Source organism: Octopus bimaculoides, chromosome 9 (genome assembly GCF_046866305.1).
Source record: "Octopus bimaculoides isolate indiv1 chromosome 9, ASM4686630v1, whole genome shotgun sequence".
Taxonomy (NCBI): Eukaryota; Metazoa; Mollusca; class Cephalopoda; order Octopoda; family Octopodidae; genus Octopus; species Octopus bimaculoides.
Window position 1 is genome coordinate 35408415 of NC_142936.1, and position 13010 is coordinate 35421424.

At 32.9% G+C, this 13010-nt stretch overlaps 1 long non-coding RNA gene across 1 annotated transcript; it reads left to right on the top strand.

The window, feature by feature from the left end:
• The first annotated feature begins 592 nt into the window (after window positions 1–592).
• LOC149134058 (uncharacterized) lies at window positions 593–12623 on the top strand. The gene is made up of 2 exons (XR_016243112.1): window positions 593–701; window positions 11456–12623. It is a non-coding gene; the product is annotated as an uncharacterized LOC149134058 (long non-coding RNA).
• The last annotated feature ends 387 nt before the right edge of the window (window positions 12624–13010 follow it).

Sequence of the window (13010 nt, forward strand, 5' to 3'; positions counted from 1 at the left end):
AAATCTTATGGAATGATGATGTCAAAGTAAACATATGTTGTTCCAACCAAGCAAAACCATGTTATGTGTGTCTGTAAGAAAGAAAAAACACCTAAAAACATCTTTAGTGTTCAGATTAATCTGTCAAATGTAATGCTTATTTGTTCACATTATTTTGAATTATACAGGTTCAAAGAGGTTGTCCATAATATTGCTTGTAACTTTGTAAAGTTTTTAACATACAGATTTGAAATTTTGTCAGTGGGTGCTTTATATACCACTGGGTTATAGTTATGTAATTTTAGCTGATCTTGCTGAGTAAATTTGACTTTTATGAGCAGGTAAATTTGACTTTTATGAGCAGGTAAATTTAATTAACAGGTGTAAAAGCAATAACATTATGTATAAACACTAAAATTGACATTCTTAAAGCATCTTACCTGTTTGATTTGTTACTAAAATTATCCCAGATGGCAACCAATAAAAATTTTGCCACTTTTCAAGATGAGGTACATTAACTTGAATTAATTAAAATACAGGTATAATCAGTACAAGATTTTATTATTTCGGTAAATATTTCATACCTCAGTGTGGAATAATTTTTTTTCCACAGTTTTTTTCAGGTGCATTCAATGTATCTGACCTCCAAACCTGCTGCAAGCCACTTTTTTCTGGAAAAGAAAGTTGGGTGGGCTTGTAGGGACCTCGAAGTTTCCCACCAAGTAAGTTTTGTTTCGCAGGTTTTTTTTTTCTCTTTTCCAGGTTTATTTTGCATGCTTTCAATGAATGTGACATTGAAATCACGTGTTAACAGCTCCTTTTTCCAGAAAAGAAAAGATTTGGCTGCTATTTCTAGCATGCCCTGCTACCACATTATAGCTATTTGCGTTCATACCCAAATATTTACCAACTTTTCTCCTTCCATTTATTCTTTCCGTTTTATGGAAATCAGTATTTTCTCTGTTGACATCCACCTCAGTTAACTGCTTTTCTCCCAGTTCTGTGCTTTCTGGAAGAAAAGCCCTCACATTATCTCAAAGCTATGAGAATTCACTAATGTGATTTGTTTATTTTTTTTTTAAAGATTTCGTAGAGGAATTAGATACAACAGGTTTTGGCTGGTTTAAATACTAAAGGGTTAAAAAGTGCCAAAACTATAAAATCAGCTTTTTTGGCCTTTTTGAGGGCTTTAGAACCCAAAAACTATAGGTTATTTATTATTTTTTTTTTTGCTTCAGAGTTAAAAAATACTGATTTTATAATTTTGAATTTTGAAGAGCCTAAAAAAGGCTGAAAGAATGATACATACAATATGCTAAGACAATCTGAAAACAATAGAAACTTTTAAATGTTTACCAGTTTTTATGAAATTTTGGGGTTAATGGACTTGAGTTAACAGAAGCTAAATATAATGAAAGTTTTCCTCACTAAGTTTAAAGCCATACTCCTTTATTCTTTCAAAGACCATTTTAACATGTTCCTCATGCTGGCCTCGAGACTTACTTTTAATGAGTATGTCATCTAAGTAAGCTATAGTGAAATCTGTATCTGCAAGCATAGTGTCCATCACCTGTTGGAAAATACTAGGTGCCTTTATGGATGTTTATTGTTTATAATTTCGAACATTCCTCCTCAACTTGTAACTGTAAATATACCTCCAACAAGTCCAACTTTGAAAAAAAATTTCCTCCATTTAGTTTCACAAAAATTTCCTCTGGATTTGGTAATGTCATCAAACATTCATTCAAGCCTGTTGAAAAGTCAGCCCATACTTGTATTTTATTATTTTTTTCTTTACATAAACAGCTGGTGATGCCTATTCTGAATAATCAATTTTTTTCTATAACTCCAAGCTTTTCAAGTCTATCCAATTCCTCATTGACTTGATTCAACACCATGAAAGGTACAGCTCACTTCAGTTTAAATACCGGTACAGCGTTTTCTTTCACTTGAAATTTTACTTTTGTTTTGGTGCACCTACCTAATTCTTCAGAAAAAATCATCAGGAAAATTTTTTTTTTATTTCTTTTTTAAATCCTCTGATGCCTTATTTGAACTGGTGTAAGAACCATTTACATTATTACAAAAAATATTTATGGGGAGGTCCCATAAATTAAATAGTTTCATTCAGCCTGTGCCAAATAGGTTTGTTGTATATTTTAATACAAAATCTTTGGCTTTCGAAGTTTTTTCACAAAATGTCACTTCACTTATCATTTCACGCAAAAATTGCAATTGTTTCTCTGAAATACCTCGCGCAATTTTCAAAATTTTTTTCAATGTCGACTTTCCTATTTTTCTCCATGTATCACTATTAATTATCATGATTTCACTACTTGTGTCCAACTGTGGTCTTGTATTCACATTATTTATTTTTATGGAGACAAATTTTCTTTTTTGTGCCTCACTTTGCATTTGTGTTGACAATAATTTTTTTTCTTAAATTTTTTTCCATTCAGCCTATTTTGTTTCACCCAACAATGTGAATTCTAATGTCTGATTTTTCCACATCTAAAACATTTTAGATTTTTAAAAGGACAGTTTCTTTTAAAATGCATTTCTCCACATTCATAGCATGGTTTTGGTCTTGACTGCTGTTTTTCTTTTTTCTTATCCATTACAGGTCAACACATATGTATATTTGAATAATCTTTTTCAATTTTTTCTGCATCATGTTGTAAGTTTATAATCCTTTAGCATTCTTCAGTTACTATCTGTTGAGTTAGTTTCGAATCTTGTTCTAGTTTTGTCAATATCCGAGCCTTTATCTCTGCATCTTTGCTTGCAGTTAATTCTTGTACAAAGATTAAACATTTGAACATGTCTGTGGTCAATTCATTTAGCTTAAATTTTTCACATTCTCTGTTTACAATTCTGGCATATGTGACGAAATCTTCAGTTTCTATTTTTTTCAAATTCAAGAACTCCCAGCAACTATTAAATAGTGAACTTCTTTCACTGAATATTTTGGATAACAGGTTAATTGTTTCCTCAAAACAAATTTCGGATGATTTTCTCGGCTGGATGTAATTACCATACTTTTCATGTTCTGCAGGTGATAATTTCCTTAAACGAAGTCATACCTTCTTTTCATCTATCCAGTTTCTACATTCTTCTTTCATACCTTTTGAAGTATGCAGAAAACATAATCCCTTCTTCTGAATTATAAGTAAATTCTTCAATTGAATTAACAACCCTATCTGCCAAAAACGAACTTGAAGTGTTTTTGGACTACAACAATAATTCCAACAGCTGTTGATTTTGCTGTTGTTGTTGCAATTGCTGTTATTGTTATAGTTGCTGTTTCTGTTGTTCTTGTAGTTTCCGTTGCAACTGTACCATGCTAAGAACGTACACAGTGAGCTTTGAATGTCACGTCGCCACTCCTATATTGTTGTGTTACAAAAACTAAATCAATAACAAACACATAACAAATTTATATCTCTTCTCAACAACTACGACTGCCTTCACAAATGCGACTGCACACACCAGACTGTACGTTGCACTGTTAGTATGCATGCACCTTTATATGGTTTAGGACAGTTCACTTGCTATCCAACAGGGGTGTCAGGATTTCACCAGAGTAAAATCCAAAGAAATTTTGGGGGGAGAAAAAAATGGAAGTGGGTGGTGTGCACATGAATGAGTGGAGTTCTGATTGAAACACATGCTAAAACCCCTCATAACTTTCTTTATTTTTGCAAATTTTCATAAAACTTTTTCAATTCTGTCTTCTGCACAATGGAATTAATAAATTCTAAAAGTTTCCACTGTTTAATGACATTTATAATTGTATTGTCATTTTGGTTTCTGCTTGTATTTTATACCCATAATATGCAGGGATTGCTGGGGATACATTGCCAAATGTGAACTTGGATAAACAAAGAAAGAAAAAAAGTTAGAATGGTCATGGTCAAAACACTTTTGATCATAGGTTTATTCAGTCTGAGCTAAACTATGAGTAAACAATCATAACTAGTGTCATCAAGAAGCAAAAGTGCCTCTCATCAACTTGAATCCCTGTATCTACCCAATAACCACCAATATGGTTTTCGAACATTTAGATCCACTAGACACCTAATTTCCTACTCTACAGTTATTTCCTACATGTTGTGACTATGAAAACATCCTTCAATGGCAAGATGACAACCTAATTTAATTTAATAGTGTGTGTGTGTGTGTGTGTGTGTGGAGAGATAAAACTGGTAACTGGGACAAAATGAGCCTTTCATTTGGTGAGTATTTGTTGGGAACTAAGATATTTTATAACTCGGAAGAGGAAGGCCAGTCTTTGATGCAGTCATTACTAAGTAGAGGACTGTGTTCAAGAAAGATACTCAGTGAGGATGTGGCCTAGAATCTGTAATGCTTGTAATATCTTATAATAATTCTGCCTGTCATTGCGTTACTTAGCCCACAGGTAGAGGGAATGTAATTGTCATGTTTTCTTGTGGTTAGTTGAAGGGAAAGAGAGGAGAAAGAAAAAGGAGAGAGAAAAAAGAGGATAAGGTGAAGAGTGAGACAGAGAGGGAGAAAGAAAAAGAGGGAGAAAGAAAAAGAGGGAGAGAGAAGCATAATATTTATTAGGTGGTTAAAATATTCATGGGTCCTGCTAGTAGTATTCTATATTATAACTGTAGTATGGTCAAAATGACATCACAATATCTGAGCTTCTTCTTTTGATGAAAAAACACTCAGCTCTAAATTTGAAATAACACTTTTTACTCAAGTCTTACACTGATGTTAATACTTATATGTAACTATCATACTTCTATTCTGAGTGTTGAAATTAATCTTTTATTCATCACAGTGGGTTTTTTTCTGTAGCCTTGTGCTAAACTTCTCGTTAGCTAAATTAAAAAAGAGTGGCAGTTATATAGCATCCAGGTAACCTCTGACAAAATCATGTCTTATCATAATACAAATACACAATTTCTATTTGGGATGTAAATTAATATGATAACTCCATATCTATTCCCTTCTTGCTATCCTATAATCAAATTGTTTTTGCCAGTTACTGTTAGAAACATTTAACAACTGATTCCAATGGGGTTCTAACAATTCCTCATGGTTTCTGCCTTTAACAAATTGTACATTATTGAAAAACTTTCTAGTTAAATACTAATCAGGTTGATTTATCTCAAATATATTCATGATAATACGGATTAATTATAAATGATTGCCTCTCTTAACACCTTGTTTCTTTCTCCATTCTGTTTCATTGAAATACAAATTTACTACATTTCTATGTTCCCTTCTAGATAGATTTGAGAAAAATAAAAAGATATCCTCAGTTTCAGCACAGTTTTGATTTTGAGTTTGGCATGAAAATGAACTCCAGTCTTGAATTAGATATTTTTGTTTACTTTGCAACATGTCCAAATGGAAGTCTGTGTGAACCTTTCTCTTTTTAGTCATATTGTATCTTTTCAATTTATATTTTTACATTAATACTTTCCACACTACTGTCTGTATTTACTTACATTCCTTTATTTATCAAATATTAAGTGTTATGATTTATATTTATTCATAGTTTTCTTCCTTTTACAGATTTTACATTGTATGTGTGTCAGAGAATACAAATGAAAGTGCTGAATGACCAATATTTTTTATATAAGAATTGTAGTACAATGGGTGTCACAGGACCCGTCTCCTTTGTTAAATCACAGCAATGTTTTGTTAACAATTATAGGTTGCAAGATTGAAAGATAATTATTGATGCTAACTATTTGTATCATTTTATACACAGGGATACTTTGGCTTAAGTCATTCTTGAAGATACATTGGTTTTCAAAAATAATATATGGAAAAATAAAAATCAAGTTAAATCATTTTACTCAACCTTATGTCAGTCCATCTATAATATTGGAATCATAAAAACACTAAGAAACATTAAAAGCACATAAAATCATGATACAACAAATAAGAATAAAAGCATATAAAATCAGATTAAAATACAGTAAATGCTAAAATACACACCATAAAGTAGTGTAGCCTAGTTCGCTAAAGCATGAAATCAGTTGTGTTTTATCTACCTTTCAAAGTGTTTATCTATCTTTCAGAGCTCATATTGAACTGGTAGTTCCAATATCTACCATTAAGCAGCAGTGTGATTCCTGCAATTGTTTTGAATTCAGATTTGTTTACATCTATTTATCTTTTAGATTCTCTCATTTACATTCATTTGTAACTTTAATTTTAACCCCTATGCTTCCTAAGAAAATTCCTGGTGAAAGTGTTAAGTGTCATGCTGGAGGATAAGTTGGCGATGATAAAGCATCATGATAAAGATGAAAAAGTTGGAGCGATTGCACGATCTTTTGAGGTGAGTCAGACAACTGTGTCAACGATTGTGCATAACAAGGAGAAGATTTTAACACATATCACATCTTTATTGAAGAATATGACAGAGTTGGCTGTAACTATAAAAAGAAAAAAATTAATCCAGTTTTTATCATTCCAGACTTTATGCCTCTCCCATCACTGAGTGACATTTCATCAGCCACTCTTGATATTAAACACCACATTATGTTGTTAACCTTAGGTTCAGACTTGGAGTTTTTAAAAGAAGAGTTAAAAATAGTTGCCAGTACCATTGTGTATTGGGTGAAGAATGCTAACTATGAAATTCATGATGCTATGGTGACAGCTTTGGTTGTATGCAATATATATATATATATATATATATATATATATATATATGTGTGTGTGTGTGTGGATAAAAATTTTAAATGATAAAACAGACACAAAGAAAGTATTTTTTCAAAGCTCTGCTGGAAATCAGAAAAGTATGTGTAACTTATTGAAGGTGCAAGGAATGAAATTTTAAGTAAAATTAATCAAAATCTTATAAAATTCTGTGGAAACCCATCATATGATTGGAAAACTAAAATTAATACCCCTGTTGTACATAACTTCAATCAATTTCAAGTTACATTGCGCTATGTCTTACCTTTGAATGAACTGCTTCAAGAATCTTTCTATGCAACAAGTCCCTCTTCCATATTTTCTGGAACATTTCTTTGCAATTTATTTCTTGAAATCCATAACCAAAAAAACCCCAAGAATTCTTATCAAATTTGTTGGTTCCTGGTAGTAAGTTTGAATCTCTTTTTATTTTTTGTGATAATGCTTTTCATTCGATTTGAAACCATGCTACATTGCAGAACAAAATGCAAAAAAAAAAAAAAAATCTCAGAAAATACATAAGGTTAAGGTTTGAGAATTTAGACTTATCTGACAATAATCTTGAGACGAATATTACTACTGCAAACAGGTACAATATCTTTGCCTAAAGCTTTATTTCAATTTTAAGAACTCCATATAAAGTAAATTAACATTTTTATGCTTCACTTTCATTAATTTTATTTTCAGATTTTTAAAATTTGTTATTACCCTGCATGCGTAAGCGAAAGCAGAGTATTGTAATCACTCTTCTTTGTTTGTTTGTTTGCAAAATGACTGGAAAATGGCCAAACAGATTCCCACCATGTTTGGCAGATATACTCATTGGGTGAGTGGCTCGAAATGATGAACATTTGGTTTGATTATCTTTAAAAAAAATGAATAAATAAAAATTTTTTTAAAAGATCAAACTTACAAATTTCCTGATAAGCAATTAGTCATATTATTTTGTTCACTCTTTTTCATATGAATCAACCCTCATCTGCATATGTATAGATTATGGTGTACCTGTGTGTGCAGACATGTGTGCAATTAAAAATATTCTTTTCTATATTTTAAACAACTGAAATTATTATAGCTAAAGATACTTCTTTCAAAATTCTGATTTTGTTTCTCTCACATCCTCTTGTGGTAAGTCTTTGATAAAATATTTCACAATAGCACTCTCTGAGAGAATGTGTTTCCCATCACTGAAATGCATTTTTTCATTTTAAAACATTTCTTTACATGGTGGAAGTGAGAGGTAAATGTTTGTCAAAAAACATTGATACCCTGAGATTTTGTATAAAGGTATTTTACTGTATATTAAGCTTTAGAATTGTTATTATTTTGCCCTGATGCAAACTTCCTGGAATTTGGTAAATTGAGTATGACTAGTTAAGCTGAATACCATCAGAATCTACTTGCATTCAAGCAATCTAACGAAGAATCCTCTGTGCAGACTCTCAGCTTGCTAGAATTTTCTCTGGAATCACACCCACAACTATCTTAAATAATGTATACAAAAAATGAAGCTGGTGATAGCTCAAACAGAGCTGAGTCTAAACAACAACAGGCATACAGAAACAGATTGAACAGTGGAGAAAATACAATTTGTCCATTTCCAGATGATTCATCACTGCAGGTTGTAATATACAGTGTAATCTTCATCTAGTCAAGGCAGTGCATGTCCAAAACAACAGATATGTGGTTTGTGACATGGAGTTACATGACAACATTGTTAGCAAAGAAACTTCCTCCCAGATCACCAAACCTTAAAACATATAGAACCTGAAACATTTCAAACAATGTACTACAAAAGTCTGTTCTGTTAACTCTCCTTTTAGATCTGCCTACATGATCTGCGTACACTTTCCTAAAATATATGGCCAAGCCAGCAGTTGAGCCTCTATGTGGGCACTCTACTTAGAAATAGCAACCAAATCACAGCCTGTTGTTTAAAGAAGGGAAGAATATATTGGATAATGTGGTTCTATTTATATTATGCCTGAAATAAAATAAGAATGGTCATTGCTAGAACATCTTTGTTCATGAGTCTGTCCACTTGAGGCTAAACATTAATATATACACAATGTCACACACATTTCATGTCACAGTTAACTCTTCACATCATTACCCAAACACAGTTGAAACAGTCTATATAAACCTTCTGACTCTCTATATAAACCTCCTGACCCTAAAATATAGACCAAAAAATTGTTCCCACTAAATCCAAATCCTCCCTTCTTACCAGTAACACCAACTATTACACACAAAAAGAAAAAAATCATACCACAGAAAAAAATGAAAATACTGAGAATTGTTGGGTTTAAGCCAGTAGGATGAATGGACCACATATAATTACCTACATTATGTCAAAATGTGTAGTATGGACCTCAGCTGCTCAGAAGTATAATATATCTTGCACTATAGACCTGTAGATTGTATCTAGTCATTTGGTTAACCTCAATCAGAGTTGATCTGGAACCAGTAATATCACGTATAACATTCATAACATACACAGAAAACAAAGTCATGAAAGTAAGACAATGCAAAGACACACTTAGAATACTCACATGCCCACATTTGATCAAAGCAATGAAAGAAATACCACAGGCTGAAAATCCTGCCTGAACCTCCAACTGGAATATGCATAGTTTGTTGTTACAATACACTCTAAACTTCAGCCCCTAGTACTACATATACAATCACTTCCAAATAGCCATTTAAAATTTAATGTTGACTTCTAAATCTTACTCAGTTTCTTTATGTCTAGAGGTGGATTAAATAATTGTTTTCCTGAGGCAATATTTAATCTTCAGTTGCGTACTTTCCTCTTTCTGTCACCTCTGCTGTGTTTTACTTTCCAAATCTTGCACTAAACATTTCAATCCAACTCTTCCTTTCTTCAAGAATGGCAACTGTCTGCAAAACCCCTCCTTGTTAACAATAATCTACATTTGTTCTGTTTAAACTGAGCAGCAACTGCATTGTTTCCATCAGTCTAGGTGGAGTTTGCAAAGGTCATTACTTTCCTCCTTTAATATATTAGAGAGGAAGAAATAAAATTTACATCTATTTAATCCCTGAATACCACTGTCATCATCCTAAAAACAGCAATCCTTCCACACAATACAGACAACATAAAAAACATATGCATACAAAAACAGCAACAGTATCAATAACAAGATTAACCCAAAATATTGTGCTGAGATGAGTTCAACTGATCAGTAACTTAATTATCAGTAACTACTTAACATGGATGTCTTGTTAGAACACAAAATACTGCATTATTAACCCTGAGAGATCTTCTCATATAAGCGCTTGGTGCATAAAAGCACACACATAAATCATAGCAGGTGAGAATTGTCTTTTATAGATTCCTGAACTCCCATATCACATGGTTTCAGTTATGGGAAGTTTCAGTGGGAAGTGTCTGGTGACTGCATACCAGTCAAATCTGCCACAATATATACAATATCAGCATCTATTCAGACATTGCTGTCACAAATAGCCTGCAGACTTATTAAAAATTAATTATTAGAGACAGAAGCAATATTAGCACCAAAACGCAATTTTTATATCCAACTTAATGTGCATGCCTTGTTAGAACACTGAATACTGCATTATTAACCTTGGGAGATCTCCTCATATAGGCACTTGGTGTGTTTCGATGAAGTGAGAAGAATGTGCTGGGGAATTCTCAAAGAATATTATCAAGACTGATATAATTTTTAAAAAATGAGATCTTTGTGATTTTAGTAATAAACACAATAATGATGAGAATTTGCTTGCATTTAATAACTGACAAAAAAAAAAAAGAACATTATTGTGCACTGTCCTAGTACACCTCACCTTGCTTTACTGCTGTAAAACTGAAGCTTTCAATCACATTTCAAACAAGATAGTAAAAAAGAAACATATTTCAGTTTGATCAACTAATCATTGCATGACAAATGTCTATAACCCAACCTTAGACCTGGCTGAAACTGCATTTCATCAATTTACCAAAGCTGTTATTCTCCACTACTTTAGACAAGTCATTTCCATCTACTATATAGTTGTTCTCCACATTAGTAAATAAGCTTTGTTATTGTTTTTCCGTTAATACTCCCAGAAGGTAGAACAGTCCTTTAAACCTTTCTAGGCCTCCAAGTTTGATAAAGTAGAACATTGGGATTGACATTCAGCTTGAATTTCCATTGGTCAGTATCTGTGAATAAAATTTGAGCAAAGAAGGAATCACAGAAGTTCACAGCTCTGAAGAAGAATGATAGGACAGTGTTTAATGGGTATTGAAATGAGAGATGCTAAAGATAACAAGAAGTTAGCAAGCAGAGATATTGGGATGGGTACATGATTTGCTAGTTCAAAAGTAGCTGAGACTCGTAACAGATGTAAAATACAAATGGCTGGTAGTGAAGTAATTGTTGTATATGAGCAAGTTAACATTCGTCTAGCAGTTGGGTGATTTTTTTTTTTCATGTTATCTCAAATATTTGTGTACTTAACCATAGTGCAACTCCTATATGTTAGCAGTAGTCTAATTTGTGGGAAATTTATGTCCTTGTGAGAGCCAGGAAATATCAAGGATGAAGTGCTTACCTTTGAAGTGAAAGTATGATATTCAGGATTTCATTTTGGCTGTTACAGGTGCATGATTTACAATGACTTTGATGGTTTGAACTATTAGTTGTTACTAGGTGAAATGGTAATTTGCTGTATATTTATTTGTTGTGTTGCAATTGTATTTAGATAATGTAGAGACAGGATTGCCACATCTCATTAAATGTTTTTAAATCTATATTCACAGAAGTAATGAATGTTTTGCAAGAAAAGTTACCAGTTTGGTGCTGTAGGATAGAAATGAAACTGTCAAGTTTCATTTCACATAAAGAGACAATTAATGGTGCTGGATCCACATCACTAAAATGTATGAAGAAATTGGCACTCATTTGGAAATTATGTCAAAACTGTTTGATGAATATTTTACTGCTGACACACTGGAAATTTCAGAAAAATTGGTTATGAACCTATATTTCTACAATCTGGAGAAAATTTCAGATAATGGTGAGCTGAAAGATCTTATTTACTAGCAAAAGTATCAAGCTCTTGAATTGCAATTTCAAAGCAAAGCTTAGAAGTTTTGATATTCAGCACTGGTTATGCTCCTAAGACTTTGTGGTAAAGCACTCTGTGTCCTCATTCTATTTGTTATAACAACTTGTATGAATCTGAATTCAACCCTCTCTTGCCAAGACAAGATTTAGGAATTGCCTGAATCCACAGCCCAACCAGTAGATCACAATCAGCAATAAAATTCTACTTCTCAATGAAGTCATTAATGTGAAACAACCACAAAGAAGTTCTTGAATTTTATTTTCACAATTGTGACTAATTGCATTATTTACATTTCTTTTCTTGCTAATCGCACAATTTACATTTGCATTTTATGCACTAAAGTGGAAGCTTATATTTTGAGTTGTTTGTTCCCCCATCTTCTGTATTTTTTCATTTTAAAAAATGCTATTAGAAAATTAACTTTCTTTTTATCTTCAAATGTGATATTACTTTTGTGAGGAATATCCAAGTATTATAGAAGGTAAAAAGAAAGGGTAAAGACCCCACTTTGGTCATGTATGGGCATGGGATTCCACCTAGAAAGTTCCCCTCCAAGGCACAAGTCCAGGCAAGATTATTTATGGAAGACCAGCAGTTGCCCATATATACCACTCTCCATGCCACTGATGTTGTCCAAAGAAAAGGCAAAGGCTAATGCAGCTTAGCACCAGTGATGTCGCAACTCATTTCTACAGTTGAGTGAACTGGAGCAACATGAAATAAAGCGTCTTGCTCAAGAACGCAATACAGCCTGGTCCAGGAATCAAACTCATTACCTATTGATTGTGAGCCCAATACTCTCCACTAAACCATGTACCAGAGCAATAAAAAAGATTGGGAACCACTGGTCTCAGAGGAAAGTGTGTCTATTGTGTTCCTATCTTTATTTGTTTTGATTATAGAAAAATGTTTAATATGTGAATTTGATTGCCACTGCTATGTGACTATCAAATCGATATTGTAATGCTACTGATTACTTTATTAACTCATCATACACTACACTGCGGAGGCACAATGGCCCAGTGGTTAGGGCAGCGGACTCGCGGTCATAGGATCGCGGTTTCGATTCCCAGACCGGGCGTTGTGAGTGTTTATTGAGCGAGAACACCTAAAGCTCTATGAGGCTCCGACAGGGGATGGTGGCGAACTGTTTTGCTACTTGAAAATAAAGACATATAAAAGCACTGTGGATCAGTAACTTGAAGAAGAGATAAGAAAAAGCATTCAGTACTGAGCACTCCACTTAC